This window comes from Notolepis coatsorum (assembly GCF_963971535.1).
Source record: "Notolepis coatsorum genome assembly, contig: SCAFFOLD_1150, whole genome shotgun sequence".
Classification (NCBI taxonomy): domain Eukaryota; kingdom Metazoa; phylum Chordata; class Actinopteri; order Aulopiformes; family Paralepididae; genus Notolepis; species Notolepis coatsorum.
The window spans coordinates 8,042-21,025 of record NW_028172622.1 but is presented as its reverse complement, the minus strand read 5'-3'; positions in this window follow the sequence as shown (position 1 = coordinate 21,025).

The window sequence follows — 12,984 nt, the reverse complement described above, 5'->3', positions numbered from 1 at the left end:
GTAATTATGGTCAAAACCCTATAAATAGCATTTGGAATAATAGGTCTTTCCTTCTGAATGAATGCAGCATGGTTTATATATAGCGTTATCGGAATATATGGGGTGTACTGACTGCGCTCCGCGTAACTCAACTTGTTATTATTTTGCGCATAGATTGCAGAAATACGGGAACGTTTTGATTATATTTAAAAGGCTTTGCCATTGTTAAACGAAACAAGTGGAATTTCGAAGCTGTAAGCAGAATACAAGTCATATGAACACCCACCATATAGTGTTCTTCCCCCTTCCTACTGTATAAGAAAGAATAAAAAACGCATTGCAACGAGAACAGAGCTAGGTTATTTGTTGAGTGTATGTCTATTACAAAACCCTTGCAATAAATGTGTCTTAAATGAATGAAAAACATACATGCTCTGGATACAGAGCATATATCGTGTGGGTGATATGACTTGTATTCTGCTTACAGAATTTCACTTATTTAGTTTTACAATGTCAAAGCCTTTTAAATATAAATCAAAACGTTCCCGTATTTCTGCAATCTATGCGCAAAATAATAACAAGTTGAGTTCTAACAAAGAACGTATTACATGCTGGGTAGGCTGATAGAGTCAACTGTAAATGAAATAGCCTATAATATTATAAAGGATATAGGCTATAATAGCAGGGGTTCCCAACCTTTATTCGCCACAGCCCCACGATTCCTGGGAGACATATAGGAAATTAGGAATATGATATGATATAAGGTATACTGGTCGTCAGCGAGGATAGCCATTAAATGCCATTTGAGAATATAGGCTATTAATGCAAAGCGACGGCCTATAGCCTATACATATTATTTAATGTTTTCATAAGCGTAAAGATACAACAGCTAGATTAATGATCAAGTTAGTTTACTGTGCAGGGTTCGCAGGGCTGTGCCATGTGCTATTATATATGCGCAAGTTACTGTTGCATAATGTAGGCTATGGGCTGGTTGCTATTATATGTAATCCATATAGGCTACCTAATACCGACAACAAAATAGATTGTATCATATGCCTCTACAAATCATATTATACCCGGTAGCCAATCAAACTAAACGAATAAAGGCATTCATATTCCAGCATGGTTATAATAATGACACACCAACGCCAAACAGTGGTTAACGAACAGTCTTTATTAGTATTTTGAGCTGTCCAGGCAGAATTGCAGCAATGGTCTTAGGGAGTCGTTGATATCTGACATCACCATGTACAAGTCCGCCTTTTATTTATCCCATAACACGGGTTGTGTCTTCTTGGTTCGGTAGCGCCTCCGTGAACAATCTTGCTCGTGGAGTTTCTCAGAGTTTGCTCGGGTCAGTCCATTATTTCACATCCCATGGGGGTGTTTCATGACCATATATGGATAATCATGCACGAGCATTGACGGTAAGAACAAAATGGTATTTATCAACAGGGAGGAGCGTAGGACCCGTGTATGCACGGTTGATAAATCCGGATATTTCTGTGTGTACACACATTCTAAATTCTGTGCTTAACACATTCCCTGCCACGCTTCTTTTTTTTTTATCCACTTTTTCTCCCATTTTTCTATATTTTTCTCCCATCCCAATTTCGTATCATCCAATTCAACCCTCCCCTGTCACGAACGCTGTTTCTTGCCTCCCACAAGCCGGCTGCAATGTGGACTAAGTCATACATAGCACAAGTCCCCTCCGGTACTCGAGGTAACAGCAGTCGCATCTTTTCACCTGCGCAGCTCGATCTCTCAGTGGCGAGGAGTAACGCGTGGGAGGCTCACACTGCCCCCGACACTTCCTGATTCTACTGCGCAGGCGCACCAACCGACCTGTAGGAGTCGCTGTCCACAACGCCCGATCCCCACCCATCAGTTTCCCACCCCCTAATACGGCCAATGTGTATTAGTACGGACGACCAGCTAAACTGAAAGCAATGTGGAGCGCTGGGATCGAACAGGCGATCCCAGCGTCTACCGCATTCGTGGCGAGCGCCTTGCCCACTACGCCACGTAGCCGCCCTTTCCCTGCCACGCTTCTATCCATCAATGTATGATCACTGCCACCAGTCTAAGCCTATGGAGATGTTTACCTTTGCAGGGCTATACATTTTTTTATTGTATTGCTAAATTGACATTACTATGGCCCATTCAACATCGATTATCTATTGTTCAGGATGTAGGAACGTTATACTTTTTCATTCATACGAAAATACCGTCTAGAATATAAATGTTTTTATCGTTTTCTGCAGTAATTCCTAGAACGTGCGTTATCGGCATAAACGCATATATAGATGATCAACTGCCGTTTGTTGGCGATACACGCTATATAAACATTTTCAACTGTACATGATCCTAAACGTTATGACTTATCATGCGCGGATGAACGGGGGGGGGGGGGGGGGGTCGTTTATAATTCTGTGATCGTCAGTAAATGCTTTATGTAGTATGGGTGATATATTGATCAGAGCGGTTTGCATTAATAATAATAAACAAACAGGCTGAAAGTAATGTCAGCGTCCTCTTACCGTTCGCCGATGAGACTAGGAAAAAGATCCCATTAATATGACGGCGATCTCCTAAATCCATTTCCGGTTTGTATAATCATAATAAACGCCCAAATCATATAGATTATTGCGTTATGGCAGCGATCGCTACACGCAGACGTGTGTCTACAGTCCCGCAACAATATGTGAGTGCCGGACGCATTTGCCAGATGCACCGGAGATCTCCAGAGATCCATTTCCGGTTGTAACTCGCCGATCATCCACCAGGCGGCAGTATTGAAGCGTTGCAGAGTTGTGCAGGCTCCCACTGCATCAGACCAGGCTGCGTGTATCACTTCCGCAACGGATTTAGTTAGATTTGCATTTCCGGGTTGGCCTGATTGGCCGCGACGGCCACGTGACACGCCGCGGCCCCGCGGCAGCAACGCCAGAGGCTGCTGTGTTTCACTGCCGCTTTCCCACTTCAACGCCGCAGCAGCATTGTCGCGCAACATCTTCTGAGTGCAGAGCTGTTTAATCACTTTTCCCACTGCGTTACCAGTGGCGCGACGCTGGATTCACTTCGCCTTTCACATCGCGCCACGCTTATGCTGTCTAGCACAGTCTCTAACAGTAACAGTAAGAAGCATTAATGTTGCTGAATTAAAGAATTAATAAGTTAAACGTGTCAATTCAGCAGTCAAAGTGTACTGTATAAATCTAACTTCATTAGACAGCCGACGTACGGCTCTCTTGTCCATTAATGGATATATAATGGATATTTTATTTATCTGCCACCGTGGTGTAATAGTTAGTCCTCATACTTTTCATGTGGACAACCCGAGTTCGAAACCCCGCGTTTCTAATATTATTTTTTTGGAATATAATATTAATGACTGTATACGCAAAAGTAGCCTAGTTTTAAGTTAAAATATTATAAATCTACATGCATTGAGGATGTCATTCTTTATATAGCTCTCAAAGTGCGCCAGATTAAAGCATTTACACTGCAAAAAAAATAAAAAAAATAGAAGAGTTACCGGTTTAATGCCACCTAGCAGTGGTTCTCAACCTGTGGTACGTGTACCACTAGTGGTACTTGGTGGTACTGCTGGTGGTACTTGAAAAAAAAAAAAAAAAAAAAGTGGAGTCAGGCCACTGAACTTAGAAGCAGGCCAGGCCAGTGTTTCTAGTTGCGGCGGCGCGATAGTTAGATAACCTAAGTGGGGAACAACCAGGAGATCACTGTGACAGAGAGTATTGCAGTCTAAACAGTCATAAATCTTTTATTCAACTTCAGCCCTGATCATAACCATTTTGTCAGATAAAAAATTAAATACTCTGAAATATTCTGAAAAGAGTTGCATCTGTGTTGTTGCTAATCATTGACACATGCCTAGCCCGTAATAATCCCCCCCAGAAAAATCTTCTTTGCATTTGATATATTGAAAATATTTTACCTTTTGTGTGTTTTTTATACAATAATTTGTGATGCCATCACACAAACTGGCATTTAAAGGGTTACAATTACATTTTTTATTGAATATGTGTTTTCTTTTCTTTTTTACAATAATTTGTGATGCCCATCACAAACACTGGCATTTAAAGGGTACATTTAAAAAAAATTCCTGCACCAGAATGTAGGAAATTAAGTCTTTGTAACAAAATAATTCCTGGTGGGGGACCCCCACTTAGAAAGTGGCCTGACTGGGGCTATATTTCACACTATATTTCCCAGCCTGAATTATTTCCCCAGTCCGGCCCTGCTTATGTGAGTTGTCAATGGACAACAACATGCTGTGTGTGTGTGTGTGTGTGTGTGTGTGTGTGTGTGAGTGAGTGTGAGAGAGAGAGAGAATGAAGGACAATTGCTTGCTGTGTGAGAGCGAGAGAGAGAGAATTAAGTACATTTGCTGAAATACAGTTCTTAATTTTCTCACTTGCTATGTGATAATGTTATAGTTATTATGTTCTCAATGCCCCTTGCATTGTATGAGTTGTGTGGAAGAGTTTGCTAGTTCTAGTGCTACCCCTTTGTACATTGTGGCTGTGTCTGACAAAAGTTAACAATAAATAATGCTATTAGGAATACATTTGCCTCCTGCGTGAACTGTGCATAGCTGAATAGACTGTATTTTAACGTTGGTCATATGGTGGTACTTGGAGAGCCAGCTACGTTATCAGGTGGTACTTGGTGTAAAAAGTTTGAGAACCACTGAGCTAGAGGACAGACATTACCATTAGCCCTAGCATTCTTAGTCTTACTGTTACGAGGACGTAAGGGAAGTACATTTTAGTACAATGTCCTCCATTTATGTTGATTTTCTTGAGCAGGATGAACATGAACAAGTTGAGTCGTGCTTCAGGAAGGGAACTTTTTTTGTAGCAGATTTTATTGGGAGAGAAGGCAGAATACTTTGTCTTAAGCTGCAACGTCCCTCATATGTTACGTTTTTCGGATTTTTTCCATCCGACACTTTGGCGACCCCTAGTGGCTCGGGTGTGCATATTTTGTAATACAATATATATATATATATATATATATATATATATATATATATATATATATATATATATATATATCGAATTTAAGGCTTATTTGTTGCCTGTCGATAGCGACAAAATCCGACAAAATCCGTTCAGCGGTTCTCGAGTTACATGCCGGTATTTGAGGCTTGTGCAAAGTACACAGTATTGCGCGAAATACCACTCCCGACTCAGGCTGCAGTAGTTCCGTCAATCTAGATCCGATCTCGAAAATGATTGTGGATCGTTGTAAGTAAGTAAGTAAGTAAGTAAGTAAGTAAGTAAGTAAGTAAGTAAGTAAGTAAGTAAGTAAGTAAGTAAGTAAGTAAGTAAGTAAGTAAGTAAGTAAGTAAGTAAGTAAGTATTTATAAAGCACCTTTCATACATGTCATGTAGCTCAAAGTGCTGTACACAAACATAGGCATATATAACGATAAAAGCAATAAAGTCTGGCCTGAGGATAGAAGCTTCTTCTTAGTCTCTCTGTTGCCATGGTGACAGGCAAAATGGCGGCCGCCAGGCTCGCCCCGGTACAAGCTCTGGTTATGTCTCTGTCTCTTCTGTCTGTGTTATTTGTCCGTAAATCGTCCTGTCTACTCACCTATTCTCGTGAGGAGTTACTCTCCCTACGAGGAAATATATGTAGCAGGTGCCACCTAGCACCTGCCACGAAATTCGACCGTGCCTCGAGTGGGAGTCGAACCCCGAGCGTCTGCACCGGGGCCGACATAACAAACCGTTGCGCCAAGAAGGGAATTCCCCCCTAAGCGCTCAGTTTGTATGCCTCTGGGGAGTGAGTTTTACACACTTCTATGTGCCGTAGTCACACTATCGCGGCACATATCCGTTACATTCACCCCCCCTAAACTCACACCACCCAAGGCATCCGGGTCAACGGCACCACTGTAGCAGGTGCCACCTAGCACCTGCCACGAAATTCGACCGTGCCTCGAGTGGGAGTCGAACCCCGGGCGTCTGCACCGGGGCCGACATAACAAACCGTTGCGCCAAGAAGGGAATTCCCTCCTAAGCGCTCAGTTTGTATGCCTCTGGGGAGTGAGTTTTACACACTTCTATGTGCCGTAGTCACACTATCGCGGCACATATCCGTTACATATACACGGATCAAGATGATCAGATCTTCAACATCTGGCTGTTCCTGAGGAACTACTCTCCACCTGGACACCGGAGTCTTCCAACAACAATCTACCCGGAGCTAGCAGAAGGCGAGCCGGTGTGTTCGCCAGGTTCAGAAGACGGCCCTTTCGGCCCCCACTGCCTGCGATCCTTCTAGCTAACGTCCAGTCCCTCCCGAACAAAATGGACGAACTCCTTCTTCTCCTAACTCAGAAGAGGGAATACAAGGAATGCTCCGCGCTCTGCCTCACGGCGACCTGGCTTAACGACAACATACCAGACTCAGCCGTCACCCCACCGGGCTACACTATCCACCGCAGTGACAGGTATGGGAAAGCAGGCGGTGGAGTATGCTTCATGATTAACCATCGCTGGTGTACTAACTCCACTCTAGTGCATAAATCATGCTCCACCGACCTCGAATTCATCACAATAACATGCCGTCCCTTTTACCTTCCCCGCGAGTTCTCATCCATAGTACTTACCGGTGTTTACATACAGCCACGGTGTAACTGAGGGGTACAATTCCCTGACTGTATTGATAAGTATGGTATCATTAAACCACTACCGCTTGATGTACTTTAACTTCTGGCCATCCAGTACACGATATCTAAGTATGATGAACACTTTCCCACATATGAAATCAGGTCCACACAAATATAACAGTCGAAGGTTTAATATAGCAAAAGGTATATACAACATTCACTTAATTACATTTATGATTTGAATGCACTTGTAAGGCAAATGAGTATTCGTAGGCAAATCAACACTGAATGTCCAATCTCTGGTTACGCAGGAAGCAAGTATACAACCTGGTTCTTTAGGGAAACTATAGCGATGGTACTTAAGGATTATAGCGGGATACTAAAGGGGTCCTGCTGGTTGTAAGTCAGTAAGGGGGGGGGGGTTTGGAGAGCCGTCAGCTGCATCCCATCTGGCCAACGATTCCTGGGGAGAATTCAGGTACAGAAAACAGTGCCCGCAGGATCTTGATCCACAGATGAATACACTTGGGCCCTCTTGTAGACGGTAGCTGTAGGTCCACAACGAAGGAGAAGCGAGGCGGCCTCTGTCTGGGTTGAGCGCCGTCTCACCTGGGCTCCTCTCGGGGGTAATTCCAACACTCACTGGCGTTGGCTGTTATCCGCTCCACAAATCAAAGCACCCAAAGCAAATAGATATTCCATGCCGTATAGGCTCAGCAGTCGTCCGGGTAGGTAATCCAATGTGCAGGTCCACTCGTCCTCGCCCAGAACTCCTCGGATGAAAGCACCACGCGTGGTCTGCCCAGCCTGGTTAAGACTCTAGATAACGCGAGGAACGATGGGGGTGCTGCTCACTTTAGAACTTTAACCGAACGATGCACCATACATAATAGACTATTATTACTTAATAGAAATACGTCCCACTCGACGGTACAGTGCCAAACTATGACAATTCAGCTATGAATTTACACGAGGTCTCAATGCCTATTCTGGGGCCAAAATAGGCCATACTGCACCACACGTGGGTCGTGGGTGAGGCTTCACGTCTGTTACTAGGTTGGAGGGTAAAGGACTAATGGACTAAAAGAAAGTTCTACTTTACTTGCGGCCTATTTATATGCACGGTGAACAAATAGTACCATTCGTATTTCGGTAGCCGTATTCCTACGCGGAACCGGGGCTAGTTGGGACATGTTCGTCGGCACTATTGAACTTGACTCAAGGGGCCTGTCTGCTGGCGCCAGGTTCTTGTCCAATGAGAGAATGAACTATTATGGGCTGTAGTAGACTAAAGGGATATTCAGTGTATATGTACAAAGAATATACAAGGGATATCAAACGATATACAAATACTATTAAATATATATCCATAAATAAATATATATATTCGGTTTAATCTGATCCTTCACAACAGCCGCCCCCTAATTAGTCCCACCTAATTAGCTAAGCAGAGACAGATTAACCGCACTGTCTACCACTCAAGGTCCGCTGTAAGGGTCAGTCAACTCACAAAGTCATGGGGTCATGGTCGTCATCGATAGTGTCTGGGAGTCTTGGCAGTTCTATTAGCCTCGCCACGGGTCGTGTGTAAGTTCGCCCTTGGACGAGCACTTCAGCTGCTCGGACCTTGCCATCGGCACCGGTGATCACTTTGCTTACGCGGCCAGCCGGCCACATAGCTCTGGGTAGTGACTGGTCGATAATCATGACGACTGTTCCTTCTGTCAAATTGTCTCTCTCTTTTACCCACTTCTGGCGGGTCTGTAGAGACGGTAGGTAGTGGAGTAGGAAGCTATTCCAAAACTTGTCAGCCAGTACTTGACTGTACCTCCACATTCTTTCGGCCGTTCGCTTCTTCAGGCCTGTACATTGTCTGGGGTAGCGCGGGGTCCAGCCGCCCCATCAAGAGTGTGTTGGGGGTGACTGGGTCGACATCTGCTACATCACTTGAGACGTAACCGAGGGGCTTGGAGTTCAATACTCCCTCGATCTCCGTGAGGACTGTCATTAGGACTTCTTCCGCCACAGTCTGGGCCCCAAGCACGGCGTACAGGGCTGTCTTTATAGAACGTACTTCTCGTTCCCAGGTTCCACCGAAGTGGGGTGCGTTCGGGGGATTAAACTGGAAGTCAATCTGGGATGGAGCGAGGTGGGTCTTAAGTTCTGGGCCCATAGCTTGGAAGCTCTCTCTCAGCTCTCTTTCTCCGCCTTTGAAGTTTGTCCCGTGATCAGACAACAATGTAGACGGTTTTCCTTTCCGCAATGTGAATCTTCGGAAGGCCATAGGGAATGAGTCTGTGCTCATGGTTGGAAGGAGTTCGATATGTATCGCTCTGGTGGTCATGCATTTGAATACAATACCCCACCGCTTCTCGGTTCCTCTTCCTTTCTTTATATACAACGGGCCAAAACAGTCCATGCCTGTGGAGTGAAAGGGCTTGTCGCCGAGTCGGAGGCGACAGGGAGGTAGGTCAGCCATCCGGGGTATGCTGGGCTGCGCGCACCACTTTCGGCAGTCTAGACAGGTTCGCTGGAAGCGTCGCACTGCTTCTCTCCCTTGAAGTATCCAATAGCGACGTCTGATCTCCGCGAAGACTCTCTCTGCGCCTGCGTGGTGCACATCCTCGTCGTATTTCTTTATGATCAGCTCTGTGACCTTGTGTCGGCTGTTCAAGACTATCGGGTACTTAGCGTCATCCGGTAGGTCGGGGGCTCTCCGCAGACGACCACCCACTCTGATGAGATTATGGGCGTCACTCTCGGGTGCCAGGTGGAGCAGTCTGCTGTCTGATGGGACGGGCTTTCCTCCCTGTAGACAGTCTAGCTCATCGGGGAACGAGTCTCTCTGGGCTCGTTGTAGTAGAAGAAGTTCTGCTTCTTCGTAGTCAGCTGCTGAAATGTCAGTGGTGGGCTGAATCTCTGGGTGGTGCCACAGGAATGTCTTTATCTGCGCACTCTGTAGGGTGAGGCAATCATCTATGTTGGGGTCTGTGGAGGCGACTGTGCTCAATCCACAGAACATAGGTTTCTTGTTTTCAGCCTCCTCTTTACTCGCTTCCCGTGGGGTGGGCGTAGGCCACTCTTCTTCCGGGAGCTTGAGGAACTCTGGTCCGTCACTGTAGATGTTGTGACGGGTGAGGTCATCTAGGGACATTCCCCGGGTGATGACGTCAGCTGGGTTGTGTTTGGTGTCCACATACCGCCAGCTTGCTGCTCCTGTTAACTCTTGAATCTCTGTGACTCTGACTCCCACGAAGACCTTGTATCTGCATGAATCAGACTTGATCCATGTGAGTACTGTCGTAGAGTCTGACCACAAGATTGTTCTTTGCACCGGGATGGTGAGTTCACGTTGGATTAACGTGGCTAGATGCGCTCCTGCTAGGGCTGCGCAGAGCTCTAGACGCGGGATAGATTGTTGCTTTCGTGGGGCTATTCTTGAGCGAGCCAGGATGAAAGCGGTGTGTATCTCTCCTCCCTTCTCTTGGGCACGCAAGTAGGCCACAGATCCATAGGTTACTTCGGAGGCGTAGCTGAAGACGTGTAGATCCATCTTGCATGTCTCTGGCCTCACTGTGGGTGGGAAGTAGCTGCGGGGTATGTTGACGCCTGGGAGTGAGCGGAGTTCCGTCTCCCACTCTCTCCATGTGGAGGCAAGGTGTGCGGGTATTGGGTCGTCCCAGCCCTGGTCCTTGTCCCATAGTGCTCGTACAATCATCTTTGCCCTGGTGGTGTAAGGTAGAATACATCCCAACGGGTCATATTGTCTGGTGAGTGTTCTGTACACACTCCGTCTGGTGGTCGGTATCGCCGTCGACCTTCCCTGCTCCGTGGTCAGGGGTTTGTGTCTATAGTGGAGCGAGTCTGTTTTGAAGCGCCAGACTAGTCCTAGTGTCATTTCTTGGGCTTCTCCTGGGATGGTCGCCATCCAGGTCTCGCTACTGGCTGCCTTGTCCGCGGGGGAGAGGCTGCGCAATACTTGCGGGTCGCTGCTGGCCCACTGCCTGAGATCAAAGCCGCCTTTGATCAGGGAGGCGCGTAGCTTGAGTAGGAGAGCCTCGGCTTCTTCTTGGGTCCAAAACGCTTTGTAAACAGTTGTCCACGTAGAAACTGTTCTTCACACTGTGTCGGACCTCTTCATCTGCTGCTGGGTCCTCTGCGACGTGTTTCTGCAGTGCAAATGTAGCACAGCACGGGCTGCATGTGGTTCCGAAGGGGAGGACTTCCCATTGGTAGATGGCTGGGTGCTCATCTCCGATCCTCTCTCTCCATAGGAACCGCAGTAGGGGCTTATCCTCCTCCACTAGTCTCACCTGCAGGAACATCCCTTTGATATCCCCGCTGATAGCCACCTTGTCCTGGCGGAAGCGTAGTAGCACGCCTACAGTAGTAGAGAGGGGCCGAGTGTGGGGCCGGGCAAGAGCTCTTTATTCAGATTCTGGGATCCGATCTGGTAGCTGCAGTTAAACACAATGCGATCCTTGCCGTTGTGGTGGACCTTGTGGTGCGGCACGTACCATGATTCGGTCGTCTGATCGGCCTCTTTAATGTCAATCTTCATTACGTGTCTCGCTGTGATTAGCTTCTCAATCTCAGCGCGGTACACACTCTCTTGAGCGGGGTCTTTGGCTAGGCGCCGCTCTGTGTTCAATAGATACCGCTCCGTAGCTTCTTTCGTGGCGTGAAAGGTGGGCATTCCCTCTCGCCTCAGGAGTGGAGTTGCGTATCTCATCACTCCGCCGACTGTGACTCTCTTTGTCCCTTGCTCGAGGAGGTTTATGGCGTAAATGTCTTCTTTAGAACGAATGTCTTTCTTTTCGTTCTTAAAGGGCATTGTCTCTAGTGTCCATAGCCTCTCGACATGCTGCAGGAGAGTGGTGTCTTCTTCTGTCACTCTGGAGTGGAGGCAGCTAGTGGCTGCTGTTCGGTTGAGAGATTTAGCGAGGGGGCCTTGTAGTGTCCATCCTAGGCGGGTCTCGACTGCTGCAGGACAGCCTCTGGGTCCTGTATGGACCCGGTCTATCGGGACTATGAGGTCTGCATGGTCGGAGCCTATCAGCAGGGTCGGGGTGGCGCCGTCTATGAGCGGGATAGGTAGTTGACGCAGGTGCACATATTTATCCATCAGCTTGGCGATGGGGTAGGTGTACTGTGATAGTCCTATTTCTTGGCTGGTGAAAGCATTTGTAATCCTATACCGTCTCTCTGGCTGCCCGCTTGCTGCGATAGTGAAGGAGACATTCTCGCCTTTTATCGTCTTTAAATCTCTTCTTATTGTCCGAATCGTCATCTGGTTCTCGCTCCCCCGCAGTCCCAGCTGGGCCGCAGCGGATGCGAGGAGAAGGGTCTTCTCTGACCCGTCATCAAGGACGGCGTAAGTGTCCATGACTTTATCTTGGTGGCTCAATGTTACACGGACTACCTTTAAGAGCACCTGGGCGCCGCTGCTACTGGCGGGGTCAATGTACATGACACTTGCCTTTGTGCTGCTCGATGGTGCAGGTGCAGGCTTTCTTCTGTTACTGTCGTGTAGGACATCTAGGTGGGCTCCGTCACACCGACTGCACCTCTTCTTTAGGCGGCACTCGGCTGCCATGTGACTGCGCGCACATCGGTAACAGCGCCTGTTGGACTTTATCCATTGACTCACTTCTTCTGCATTCATCTTCTTGAACAGGTCACATTGTGACAGCCAGTGTTCCTTCTCGCAGTACGGGCACACCATCTTCCACTTCTCTTTTCTCGAGGGGGTACTGTGGTTCTTACTGCTCGGTACTGATTCTGATTGGTGCATGACAGTCACTGATCTTCTTCCATCGTTTACTCTCCTAGGTCCCTCTCTGGAGCTTGGTGTGCTCCGCACGAATGTATCCAAGCGTAGGCTGCTGACTTCTCTCGTCAGGAAGTCGGCTAAATCGAGGAGGGATGGTTCGGGACCGTTAGGATCACGGTGGTCTCTTTGCCGCCTAAAGCGCTCTTGTCTGGCGGGCGGCAGCTTCTCTAAAATCCTCTCGACGTTAGAGTTGGCGTATAGCTCGTGCATACCCTTTTCTCGTTGCGCTCCCAGCATCCCTACCAGGGACTGCACTTTTATAGACAGGTCGTCTAGTGAGCGATTGTCTGTTGCTGGGGGTAGGCGGTCAATATGCCTTATCTCTTGGATTACGTAATCCCATATACGTCCATATCTCTGGTCCAGCGCTGCTAGAGCCGCGGTGTATGGGGTCGTAGAGGTGGCATAGGCTAGCGCTATATTGTGCGCTCGGGGTACTTTCAGGTGCTTCAGTAATATTGCATACTTGTGGCGTTCGTCAACGACATCCACCATCATTGTCTCTAAGCACATCCGGAGC